Raw genomic sequence first — 14104 nt, 5'->3', positions numbered from 1 at the left:
CAGGCGCAATGAGAGTGGCGTGGCCCTGAGGAGATGAAGGCTTACAGACTGGAACCCCAGCTCTGTCACGGAAACCGAGGCTCCGCTGAGTCACGCGGCGATACGGTGCCTCAGTGTCTTCAGGCCAAACGTGACTGAATGCTCCAGGGACAATTCGCATATGAGAGTTGTGTGATTCAGTGTTGTGAACGTACAGATGATTGCTCTTTTCAAAAACTCTGTCGATTTCCAGACCTCTAAACAATCAGACTCAGCCCCAGCCTTGCTTAACGTTTTTAAAGCTTCTCGCTATGAGATACTTTCCATCCGGACGCCCTGCGGGAATCCGGAGACCGATCCACACCCCTCCTGGCTGGCCCGCGCGGCCCCCATCACCCCAGGCACACCCGCAAAGCGGACCTGCGCCTTTCACAGTTGTCCTGTGGGACAGTGTCTCAGATCTCATCCCAAGGCCTGTGGTTATTTTGATTTGTCATCTTACTTCCGCATTTTGCTTCTTATAATCTCACTCATTATAAGGATGTAAGACAGCCTCTGTGAGATGCTCAGGAAAGAACGTGCTTGTGTTTCCCCGGCTGACTGTCTTCTAGATGCATGAAACAGCCTACGGACACAGTTGTTGTTGATCAGCGTGCCTTCCAAGGCACGATGACAGCTCGCGTTCATCCCTCCTTACATCTGAGGCCATTGTTTAGTCTGTTCCAGTCGATTTCTCCGATTTCATTCCTCAGCCTCCCCCTCTCTCCCCCCCCCCCAAGGGGAAGGCGGGCTGGCAGGTCTTTGGTGCCCTCTTCCCCAGAGCTGGTGGTGGAGGACCCTCCCCAGCCCTGCCCTTCCCCTGGGACGGGGCCCGTCAGTCATCAGGTCCAGCTTGCCACGCTCTTATCAAGCTCTCCGTGGCATAGCTGGTGGTAATAATTTGCTCCCAATCTGCTGCTTTTTGTCCCCTGGTTAAGAATCCTGGCGGAGAGTGCCAAGAGGAATTAAGCTTCCTCCAGTGTCAGCAGACACGCCTGGAACTATCCCGTGGCTGGAGCGACCCAGCCTCCCAGCACCTCCCCTGGGTGGCTCTCTGCTCACGGGCCCGCGTTCTGCCGACTTTCAGTGTATAAATCTGTTTAATGGGAAAAATAACTGCATTTTGCTCATCTGCTCATATGTTCCTTTTTTTTGAGACCAAATACTTTAAACTACTAAATATGCAGAAAATGTCTTTTTGCTGCCAAAGTGAAATATTCCTATTTTGGCATCATCTTCTCGCCTAATAAAAGCGCGGCCTCTTCACTCCCTTGTTCGCTGTGGGGAAGTGGAGCGTCAGTGAGTGGCGTCAGTGAGTGACGACCGTCTCACCTGCTGGCAGAGGCAGGTCCCCGAGTCTGGGCTGCGGGGTTCTCTCCGCACCTTTGATTGTCCTTCCGCATCCCGCGCCCGCGCCCCTTTGGCAGTGAACTGCTTATTGTTTGTATCTACGAATCTTTTTCGGTTTCGTCCATTCACTTACTTTATATTTTATTGTTTTAGATTCCCACAGCAAGTGACATCACATGGTATTTGTTTCTCTCTACCTGACTTATTTCGATTAGCATAGTGCCCTCTGGGTTCGTTCACGCTGTTGCATATGGCACGATTTCCTTCGACTTCATGGCTCAGGAACACGCCACTGCGTGTGTGCGCCCGTCTCCTTTGTCCAGTCATCTGCGGGCGGGCGTCTGGGTTGCTCCGAGATGTGGGCTCTTCCTAGCAACGCTGCAGTGAACATAAGGGTGTATGTCTTCTTGAGTTAGCGTTTTGGTTTTCTCCCGACAAATACCCAGTAGTGAGGATGCTGGATCGTAAGACAGCTGCATTTTTAATGTTCTGAGGAAGCTCCATGCCGTTTTCCGGAGCAGCTGCACGAACTGACGATCCCACCCACCATGCGCAAGGGTCCCCTTCCCCGCACCCTCGCCAGCGGGCGCTGTTTGTTGGTGTCCTGCTGCCAGCCACTCCGACAGGTGCGAGGTGGTGACTCGGTGACTTTGATTTGCATTTCCCTGGTGATCAGTGGTGTGGAGCGGATATATGCTACAGGGTTCTTTCAAACACAGATGGCTAATAAATATGCATAGTTAGTTGTTCAAGCTTGCTGTTAAACAATGAAACTAAATATAAGAAATACATTTTGCTGACAACATGTCGAAAATGAACAGGAATACTAACAATAATGCCAACAAGGATCTGGGGACGTAGGGACCTCTCACACTCCGAGTAGGCTTGTAACTTCTCACGAACGTTCTGAAGGCAGTTTTTAAGTATTTGCGAAGAGCTTCTACCCCTTGACGCAGCATTTCTGCCTTTAGGGAACCGTCCCATGAGCAGCCGAGGGTGCCCACATGGCAGAGCAGCTGCAAATAAAGCACTGCGGTCTTCTCACGACAGATAAAAGTGGGGACGGTCCTCGTCCCCAAACAGGGGTTGGGGGTCGAAGAAACCACGGCGCAGCTGCATTGTGCGCCCGTTGAGACCCAGGGGTTGCAATGCCGTCTCTGACGTGGCGACACAGTCACAGTCACCGTGCGATGGAGAGCGGCACCCTTCAGCAGCAGGGGCCGCGGGGTTCTCTGGGGGGCGGTGGGTGATGAATGCCTCCCTCTTCCTTCTCCTGCATTTATTAACTTTGTATATCTCTGTTTGACTCTTCAAACAATAAACATGCGGTAGGCTTTTAGAAAAAATGTTTAAAAATGAACAACGTTTTTCTATGACCCACAGAGGAAGCCTGCCCCCCATCTTCCCTCTCTGGGTCCCCCCACCACGGCGGCCTCTGCAGGGGCGTCCAGTGGAGGAGGTCAGGTCATGGTGGGGTGTCTGTGGCCATCATTACTTTAAAAGAACACAAACCACTGATCACCTTACTCTTCTCGGCAGAAGTCCAGAAACGGAAAGGGGGAGATGAGAACGGGCTACGATGTCAAATTAGGGAGAATCCGTTTTCCCTTACATTCTTTGGGGAAATCACTAACATGCCAAATACTTTCCAAAGTTGAGTTTGTGTTAACAATGCAAATAAATGACAGCCTCTGAGTAATTTAATAGGAAAATCTTATGAAGATGAACACCTTAGCAAGGTCGTTGTGGATTTTTTCCCTCACTCAACAGCTCAAAATGTTGAAATAGGCATTTGAGTAACAAAGCTTTATCCTTTTACTATATTTAAATTTCATTAAATTATGTAAAGCCACTTACAGTCTTGGCATCAAACTTGCTGAATCATTTTTTTCTTTTGGCTGAATCTGGGCAGTGTGTGAAATTTCTCTTTAACTCTGTTTCAGTAGCATTGGTAGAGGAGTGTTTTCAGATAGTTTACTTTGTTTATATACTTCATCCTGGCTCTCTTCCCTCAAGTAAACAACCGAAGCACAAACATCGTTTATCCTGACTTCTGAGTCCACATGGAACCTATTGCCCTGCCTGGGTCCACGGGGCACTTTCAGAAGCTTGAAGGAACCACATTCTTAATTATCCTTGATATCCTTTGAACCCACTTCCAACCGTGGCCGTACAATGCTTTAACGACTTTTCAGAACATTCCAACAAAGTCAAATTTTTAAATTTAGGAAAGCTTTATTTGTGCGAAGTAAACAGCAAATAGAAAGGGTGGTTATTGTGGGTGTGGAACTAGAATCCACGTGTCTTTTCTAGTGAATGTGTCTAAAAATGTCAGCTCCTGATGCCCAGCTCGCTTTCAATGAGGCATCGTTTGCTCTTCACTACAGACGATCAAAGGCAGCCCCGAGTCCAAGGACAGCCAGTCAGTGCTAAGCCCCTGGCGGAAGCTAGCTTGCCCTCTCTCCCCGAATCAAGTTCTCTCGTGTCCCAACAGTGTGGCTTTAAGTCTGTGGGCTCAGGGTTCTCTAGCCGGGCATAGATTCCTATTAACGTTAATTTAAAAAACTTACCCTCCCCAAATCCGTTAAGAAACATGGCCACCTGGGCTCTCAGGTGCGTTTGAGCTTTCAGCATCTGTCAGCTACATGAGAGACCCGATTGAGAACTTGGTGATTCTAGGACGGTGGGTGAATGTCCTAGACAGGACATTTGGTGACACTCAGTGACTCTAGACAGTGGGTGAATTTGTCCACACCTCTGGGGAATTCAGTCATGAATCTGGATGATTTTTATTTTCTGAACGTATTATTTCCTTTCGATGGGTTAAATTACTATGATATTGAAAATGCCTTATTTACTGATCAATCTAGTTGTGTCTTAACACAGTTAACAAGTTCAAGTTCTTACATTAGTCTTAGCTGAAAGACCCACCCTTTGGACACGGTCTAGCAAGACTCCTGTGTCCAGAAGGACCGGTAAGCAAACACAGGACCCACGGTCCCGCTGACGGAGCTGCTGTGAAGCTAAAGCATTTATAAGTTTTTGTAACAAACTGGGCCATAATTATGATGCCAGTGTGTCAATTCTATCATAATTTATTGATATGTCAGTTCACTTTATTGACCGCCTATAGCTAAGCAGTTTGACTCTGTGGCACGTTAGGGTGTGCAAAAACATCGCTTTCTATATGGTTGTGGTTTCCCACACACGTGGCATAGATTTCTCCCTTTGCTGCCCGTGTAGGTGGGGTTTTATCCATTCTCATAAGCCAGGTCTCCTGTCCCTGAGACCTGTCCCAGGTCTCCTGTCCCTGAGGGTCTCCTTCCCTCAGGCAACAGTTTCACGCTAACTTCCATTTGTGAAGAAGGGGTCTGATCTTACAGAATGAAGGGATCGAAAACTCTCAAGTGCAATGCCAGGGTGTCTTTTAAAAGATCCCCGAAGGACTACACTGTTTGCTGCTGACACCTGGACCTCTTGAGGACTTCATGTTGACTTTGACCTTCTCGGAGCTTCTCTAGCTCTATGGGTACAGGAAGGTTAGGGAAAGCAGCGTCCCTCAAGTTCAAGTGCCCTTGGCAATGTAAAGTAGGGTTAGGAGCCTACCTCTGATTACCAAATCCTTTGCTTTCTAAATCTGAGATCTTAGACAAACCCCGTAACACTCTGCATCTCAAGTGACTCAGCTGTAAATCCATAGATTTAGAAAGGGAAAGAAAGGGTGCGAACCCGAACCCACAGGGCTGTTGCGAGGACTAAGCGGCTTCAGACACCTGCAGTGACTCCAGGAGCACAGTGCTCTCTTCACCTGTGGTGGTTATTACGATCGGGTGTTACTAGGTGACCGCACGCAACACATGACTTATTTCTCGTAAGGACACTGTGAGACGTCCATCTCATTTACAGACGAGGAAATGAGTCATCAGAAGTGCAGATCACCCTAACTCACGCAGGTTGGGTCGCCCAGCTGAGACTCGTTCAGCCCTTGAACGAGGTGGGTCCGTCCAGAATGCCCTCCCCTGATGCCCGCAGCATTTCACCGACGCACCCAGCGCAGCTGTGATTACTTGTGACGCGTCGCCATGGCCTGGCAGGCGGCACGTTTCACGAGCGCAGGACGCCCGTCTGTCCTGTCCAGTGTCCCCGGGACTCTTTGCCCAGGGCACGGGTTCTTAATAAACACGCACTGAGTGGGCGGATGAACGTGCTGTCTCCCAGCTCTTCCTCTGTTTTCAGGGGACACACATTTCGTCTGCTTTAACTACGACCAAAAGGGACAGAGCCAATATATTGGCTTAATACAATGCGGACTCCACCGTCTTCTTTGCTGCTTAATGGATTTTCTGTGTCAGTTGCAGTGCTCAAAATGCCCCTCTGAACATACTCTATTATAACATTTCTCTTCAAACAGTACCGAGCAAATACCTGTCGCCTCATGTAATACAACTTTACTTTTCACTATGGTCTCCCATAGGCTTATGTATTTACCCCTTTCCTTTCCTCAGACCCTCAAACCTGCCATCTCTTTCAAGGTCCACCTTGGTGGAGTCTAGTGCTTTGAACATTTTCCAAACAGCTCCGCCCGGTGGGTGTTTTACAATGACAAAGGTCCATGTTCTGTAGGCAGGGGAAGGGCGCTGTGGGTCAGAGCCGCCTCGGGGAGAGTCACGCCGCCATTGTCACAGTCAATGTGCTTTGAAACTCTATGTGGATGGACCTTTGTAACTTAGTTTATCCCAGGATTTCCAAAGCTTATTAGAAAATACAGTTTTTTCCCCTTACGTTATAGGTATTCATTCCTAGGTCCCATTTGGGGAATGAATGACCTATAGAGAAAAATCTTAATTAAAATCTTGGCTTCACTGGGTATGACCTGAAGTAAGTAATCAACCTCAGTCCATCCCAGCGCCCTTACCTGCACCGTGAAGATGACCCTGCTCAGCGGGTAAGACCCTCAGAAGGAGCCAGTGGCGTCGCTCGTGGTCGCCGTGCGGAGCGCACACGCGGAGGCCGGCTCTCTGCCCCCAGCAGCGTGGCGGTGGGGTGGGGACTCTCCATTCACAGACGGGAGAGGGGAGAGGACCCGTGAGCCCTGACGGAGCCAGAACTTGACGAAGTCGGACGCTCGCCGCTGTTGTCCTCTGAGTGCCCTTTGCTCCGGTAACGCCGCCCATCTGAGTTCACTGCCGCCCTCCAGTGGGGGCTGCAAGGCTGCCCCGTGGTGCGCTGTGACCGGCCGACCCGTCATCCTGCCTCCTGTCCCTCGCATGCCAGCTTGACTCCACCTCCAAAAGTTGATTTTCTTCCAGTTTTGCTAATAAACTACAAACTTCTTCTATGACTTTAAGGACAAACCAATTGGTGTGCATTATTCCCCCAGCTTGTTTCTCTAGTCTTCCAATGCTGTTTTATTTCAGATGAAACAGGGTTACAGTGAAGAAGAAAATTACTAGTAGATCACAGCTGTTGGTTACTCTTCAGAAAAATAATATTGGTGCGAACAAAGTCCCAAGTAGATTTAGGTAAGATTTGTTATGGGAAAAGGCCGTTGGTTTAAAGTCGGGTTTCAGGTTCAAATGAAAATACACAGGCAGCGCTCAGCAGGGATGGGAAACACGAGAGCGCCAGGTGGTTTTGCAGCGCGGGAACTGCGAAAGGAGTCCAGGAGGGTGGCGGCTAATGCGGGCCTCAGGGATGGGTCTGCAGGGCTGGAGAGTAGACGGAAATCTTTGATCGTTAGCAGGAAGAAAGTATTTTGTGTACAGAGAAAATTCCAGTCACCTTAAGAAGGACACTTTATATTAACACTAGATTCCACTTTAACTCTATAATAATCTCAAATTCCACGTAAAGTGAGTTGCTAAGTCATTTAATCTGCAATTAACTGGCCTTTATCTTCTTTTATTAGAAAATTACAGATTCTGGCTTAATATGCCAGCCTACTAAATTTATCACTGTATGGAATAAAGTGCAATTTAAGCATTTAAAGGGAACAATATCAGCCAAGTGCTGATAACAGACGAAAGCGTTTACTCATAAGAAATGTCAGCAGAAATGCAACGTGTTGACCGAGAGGACAAAAGCCTGCAGTGAAGCAAGAATTACCTAAGACACGCTCCCCGCGTGACTCTGCGAACGTCGAAGCCACCGTGGCAAGCAGAGGGAGCCTTTACTTCGCCCATTTCCCCCCTAATGCTTCTGCCTGCTCTTGTCTGAAGAATAAGGAACTTTCTGTTTTGGGAAAATATGAAGCCTGGCTTTAGCACAGTATGGAGTTGTACATTTCTTAATGTTAAACAATTGTGAGATAAATCCTACTTGCATTAATCATGTATGATAATATTGGAGTTAAATCATTAATATTTAATTGGGTGAATTTTGCACCTAAATTTCTAAGTAGGATATCTTATAGAATGAGTTGGGCAATTTTGCTCTTCTTATAAAGGTGTTGTGGACAGGAGGTTTGCGTGTCCCCAGAATTCATTTGTGCGCGCCCCACCCAGTGAGGCGGCACGGGAGTCGGTGGCTCTAAGGAGGTGAGTGAGGTGAGCGGAGGTCATGGGGGTGGGGCCCTGACCGACGGGACGAGTGTCCTTGCACGAAGAGCACCCTCACCAGAAACTCAACCAGCTGGCACCCTGGTCTCGGGCTTCCTAGTCCCCCAGCTGAGGAAGGACGCTTCTGCCGTTGAAGCAACCAGTCTGCGGCGTTTGTCATGGCAGCATGAGCAGACTAAGACAACATGTTTGGAATATTCTAGATAACGTAAGAAATATTTCCTCCGTAAAGATTTGTTAGACTTGATAAATTAATTTCTCAGGTTTTTAAGGGAAATTTATAAAAACGGAAAATTATGTCTTCAACTTGTTTTATGAGAATTGGTCCAATCAAGTTTTCTAGCTCGAGACCATTTTTATAACATTCTTCTAGAAAAATCATCAATTTACTTTTTAAATTAAATTAAATTAAATTTATTTATTTCTATTTTAATTATTGTTCAAGTACAGTTTTCTGTCTTTTACCCCCATCCCAGCCCATCCCCCAAGCGCTCCCCATTTCCACCCCATTTCCACTCCCTCCCATTCCCGACCCCACCCTGCTATTGTCCATGTGTCCTTCATACTTGTTCCTGGAAACCCTTCCCCTTCCCCCTGAAATGCCCTCCCCTCTCCCCTCTGGTCACTGTCAGCCTGGCCTCTATTTCAGTGACTTTGGTTATATTTTGCTTGTTTGTTTGTTTTGTTGTTTAGGTTCCTGTTAAAGGTGAGATCATAGGGTATTTGTCTTTCACTGCCTGGCTTATTTCACTTAGCATAATCCTCTCCAGCTCCATCCAAGCTGTCACAAAGGGTAGGAGCTCCTTCTTGCTTTCTGCTGCATAGAATTCCATTGTGTAAATGTACCACAGTTTTTTGATCCACTCATTTACTGATGGGCATCTAGGCTGCTTCCAGCATCTAGCTATTGTAAATGGTGCTGCTATGAACATTGGGGTGCGTGGGTTCTTTTGGATTGGTGGTTCAGGGTTCTTAAGGTATAGTCCTAGCAGTGCAATGGCTGGCAGTTGACTTCTCAGTCAACTGGGAAAGAAACACTCCAAGCCAGAAGAGAATGGCAAGAAATATTCCAAGCAATGAGAACCAGAGTCCTGCAACCAAGGCTACTTTACCCAGCAAGGCTCTCAGTCAAGACAGAAGGCCAAATAAGGAGCATCCCAGACAAAAGAAGTCTAAAAGAACACACCTCCACCAAACCAGCTTGCAAGAGATGCTTTTTAAATTTTCGATAAAAAGCTTTTTTTCTTTGACAAAACCTTCTTTGCATCTTGGCCTTGGCTTCTTTTCACCAATGTTTAGTCGTCCTTTCTCCCACTTTCTCTGCTCAGAATTAATCAACATCTATTCTGTTGGTTGTTTTGAAGACTGGTTTTGATGGACACTGATATTTTTAAAATTTCTATGACTTCAAATCGTAATCTTCCATAGCTGCATTCTCCTTTATAGCTAATTATTTTTGGCTCACATTAGGAAGGAAATTCGGGACTGGATGACTAATGACTTTATTTCCAGTGTTTCTTGTTTTCTAGCAAAAGCGCATTTGAGGTGGTCGCTGCCCTCCTCTGCCCGTGTGGCGCGGGTTTGTCATTGATGTTCATCTCTCAGTGACCCGCAGTCCCCGTCATGACGCTCTGACACCCAGGCATCGTTTCCCAAGCTGTCGTCAGACCCCCTCCCTGTCTGTCGCACGTGGCGCTCACAGATTATGAACTATGAACGCGGCCGATTCAATTTCCACTGTTGGGAATTTAATTTTTTTCATGGCCTAACAAGTGCTTACTTTGCTTACACATCTGTAAATATTTGAAAACTATGAGCATTTTTAGTTTAGTGTGTATAACTTTGTGTTTAGTATATTTATTAAACCAAAGTTAAGTAGGTTACTGAACCTTCATTTTTTCCCTATTCCTTCTAGTTGCCATGTTGATTTTTTGAGAAGGGTTTGTTAAGATTTTGTACTGTAACTACGAAGATAATTATTTCTAACATTTTGTGTGCGTATCCCAAACCCATCTGTCGCCAGCACGGGAGGGTTGTACCTCTGGCCAGTGTGCCGCCTGCCAGTCAGATATGCCTGCTCTGTGTTGTTGGAGACCCGGGCACTGGTCTAGTGAATTCTCTTTGTTGAAATAGGAATTAATATTATTTTCCTGATTAAACCTTGACTCAGACAAGTCCCTTAAGCAAACATGGGTTTATTTGTCAGGCAGCAGAAGCCCAGTGAGAACCCCAGCGGAGCCACACCTGCGCCGCTGAGGAAGAAGGGAGGTGACTGCCGGCCGTGTCTGCACGATTTTACAGTTTTGTTCTTGCTTGCCGGTGTGTGCATTGCTCTCGTATGCGCATTTATCCGTTGGATAGTTTGCCTCTTAGAGGACTTGAATATTATTTGTTCATTATTATATGTAAATTAGAGTTTGTTTTTTACTCTGTCTGGTATTTTCTATTGCCGCACGTTCCTTTCTCCTCGCTCCCCCCCCGCCCCCCGTCTCACCGCTGACTTTACGACGGCGTCCCTCACGTTCAGTTCTTCCTTCTGTTTCCGGTTACCAGCCAGCAGCCCCTCTCCCTTTAGCTTTAGACATAAAGCTTAGATTCCTGCGTATGTGAATGGTAGAATGGCTGATGGCTAAAACTGTGGGTATGAAATTTCTCCTTTTCATGGTGATTGTAATTAGCTCATGATAGAAATACCCTTAATTTATGGATGAGATTGCATTTCCCGTGCTATTTGTGTCTTCACTCGGTTCCCCCTTTCACTGTGCAGGGATGCTTTTTTCTTTAAGTCAGAGAAATAGCTAATGTGGAGGATTTTAATAAAGTAAGGCTTTCCTTATCTCAAAGCCCAGTATCTTCTGCAGAGGTTACATAACAGTTCAATGATGCCGACTCAGGATCTCTGCAACTGTCTTGGCTTTTCCTTATGGGGGCAAAATGGCTGCTGTCTGTCTGCCATCACATCCACATTCTAGATGAGAAGAAAAGACCAACCACGGGGGTGTTTTTTTAAATCAGGAAGACAATAATTTTCCCAGAAGTACCTTGAAAGTTACATTTTCTTTCTTCTCCAACATCACCCTCAGCTGCAGCGATGGGACTCCTGCCTGGGGGCCGCCAGCAGCTTTCACAGGCAAATCAAGGGTGTTTATTATCAGAGAAACGGGGGGAGTGGGCCTTTGATAGGTATTTAATCGTATGCGTCACACTTCATATGTTCAGAAATTAAATCCTGTGCTGACATTCTGATTAGAATCTCTGCGAGAGTTCCAGTGCTGCTACATATTTATGCACGTTTTTACCTTTTTGCCATTTCATCAGGATTGGGGGTGGTGGAGTGTTTCTGTTTTGAATCAGAAGTCTCTGTGTCTTATTCTAATTTCCTACCTTCAATCTATTTTGCACTCCGTTTTCATTTTATAATTGCTCTTGAATTCATTTTCTTAATAAGAAATTTAATCGAGCCAGCCCCTGTCTCGCAGGACTTTTCGGGAGGGGATGAAGGTCCTCCAACCCCTCTGCCTGCACCGTCCCCTCCGTTTCTTGGGCTGGAGCCCTGCTTCTCAGAGACACCAGGTTTCTCCAGCCGGGGCCCCTGCCCACGTGGGTCCTTGGAGTAGACACACCTCCCTCCCTGCTCCCCGGAACACCCCCTTCCCTCCCGCCAGGGCAGCTCAAGGTCCTTCCGCTGCGGATCCTTCTCCAGCTCCTCAGACGTCAGGGTTGCTGCTGCTCGGGCAGCCACAGCGCCCCGGGCATCCCGGCTGGAGGTCGCTCTCGGCCCCCCAGTGGGCACGAAGGGGTCGGAGGAGTGTCTTCATCTGTGCGTCCCCGGAACTTGGCGAAGTGTCGGTGACAGGGCGAGAACACGCAAACAGTGGACTAGATGAATAAACAAATGAGCGAATTAAAACACTTTAATGAGAAAAGTACTTTTCCTGGACTATGGAAGAATATTTTTTTTTAAAAACAACAACCGCATACATTTAAAAAAAATAATGGTTTTGGAAGTCTTACCCTGTTCAGCAGTACCTACTTCAAGAGCTGATCTCTCAGCACAGTTTTGAGATCAACTGTGAGAACTCATCTAGTCTCTCTCTCTCTCTCACACACACACACACACACACACACCACACATTAACACAGACAAACTCAGGCAAAACCATGCCTACATTATCTCATACCTATGCTTCTTAATTCTAAGTTTCTATTTTTACAACAGCTTATTTATTGGCCTTAAAACATTATTTATGACTGGCATGGAATTACAGAATAATAAACCCCTTAGTACCTGCTTTTGTAAGACGGGCCTTCTTAAACACATGTGCTTTCAAAGATAAAAATGCAGAGGACTGCGGGCAGCGACGTGGCCGTGGGCGTGAACTGTGGGGTGCCAAGGAATAGAAAGACATATTAAAAATGTGAAGATTAGCCTGACTCCAAAATTTGCTCTTTTTCTCCCTCTGTTTTTTTTCTTTGACTTGAAGATATTTCCTATATATTATAAAATGACAGGGGCCTACGGCTCCCAAACTTCCAAGTCTGGGAAGAAATTGCATACGATGTTGTCACATCCCCTCCGAGCATTCTCCTCTCTCATGGCAACAGAATACCCCACGGGACCCCCATCTAATAATCCGACTCTCGGAGACTCGGATTCATTTCCAGTGACACCCCTGCCAGCCATGTCTGAGTCTCGGGCTTCCTCCACGTGGGAGGAAAGCGGTAGATGTGATTGCGTTAGCACCAGCTAAATGCTTTTTTTTCTTTTCAGTTTATTTATTTTTAGAGAGGGAAGGGAGGGAGAAAGAGAGAGAGAGAAACATCAATGTGCGGTTGCTGGGGTCATGACCTGCGACCCAGGCATGTACCCTGGCTGGGAATCGAACCTGCGACACTTTGGTTCGCAGCCGGAGCTCAATCCACTGAGCTACGCCAGCCAGGGCTGCTAAATGCTAATATGACGTTAGAATCGAGTGGCCCAGCGTGTGCGTGACAGCTGTGACAGCTGTGACCGTTGGTGAGTCAACAGGGAAAAGAACCCTGCCAGAGGGCGCAGCCCACAACGGAAAGACAGAAGGACACAGTGAGGCGTTGCGTATTTCATCTCACGGAAACACAAACTTCAGGCTGACTATGAACAAGTGTCTCTCGTCACAGTGTGTCAGATCTTGCTTTTCAATTGTTTAAGCCTTTAAGTGGGCCCCTGGTGAGGTCCAGTGGTGACGACCCAGGCTTTCTGGGGTCTGAGGGTCCCCCGAAACACGACAATCGGGGATGGAAGACGGGGTTCACAGCCGAGATTTCCCACGACAGGGCCTGTGTGTATAGAGTGTCGTGAGGCATCGTTAACTTATGAGCCATCACAGTTAGTGCACAGAGCACGAAGACAAACAAATATACGTAAAATTTAGGCAGAAAAAGGGATTTTCTAGTTTAAAATGAGATTTTTTTAAAACAACCGTTAACCCTCAAAATGGAAATTATGTAAGGCTAAATGGAAAGAAATGCCAATGAAGAAACCAAATTATTTCATGTCACTTGAATTACCAGCATTTATTACACTGATTTTCAAATGAGTGTCTTAAAACAAAATGCTACACACACATTTGAACATAGACATGTCTTGTCTGCATAATGTTCAAAATGTACCCAAAGGGAAATTTTTGTTTCTACGTTTTCCTACATCAAACACAGATTTAAAAAGATTATTAGATGTATTGGGGTGACATTGGTTAATAGGACCGTGTAGGTTGCAGGTGTACATTTCCGTGGCACGTCATCTGTACGCTGCGTTGTGTGCCCACCCCCAGAGTCGGCTCTCCCTCCGTCACCGTGTCCCGGACCCTTCTCCCCTCCACTGCCCCGACTAGCCTTTCCCTTTGGGGACCACCACGCTGCTGTGCGCATCTGTGAGTTTTTGTCTGTTCATTTGTTCTGTGTGTTCACTTGTCGAGTTCAGTTTTATACCCCATACGTGAGTGAAATCATCTGGTTCTTGACTTACTCTAACTTACATCACTTACAACGAAACTCTCGAGAGCCACCTGTGTTGTTGCGAAGGCGGTGTGTCCGAGTTTCTCGTGGCCGAGTGGTGTTCCACTGTGTACACGCACCGCATCTCTTTGTCCAATCCTCTACCAAAGGACAGGTATTTTTAAAAGCAGCATCTAGGTTACATC

Source organism: Phyllostomus hastatus, unplaced genomic scaffold (assembly GCF_019186645.2).
Source record: "Phyllostomus hastatus isolate PE091 unplaced genomic scaffold, TTU_PhHast_1.1 phas_contig_80, whole genome shotgun sequence".
Lineage (NCBI taxonomy): Eukaryota > Metazoa > Chordata > Mammalia > Chiroptera > Phyllostomidae > Phyllostomus > Phyllostomus hastatus.
Note: the sequence above shows the minus strand (reverse complement) of the source record.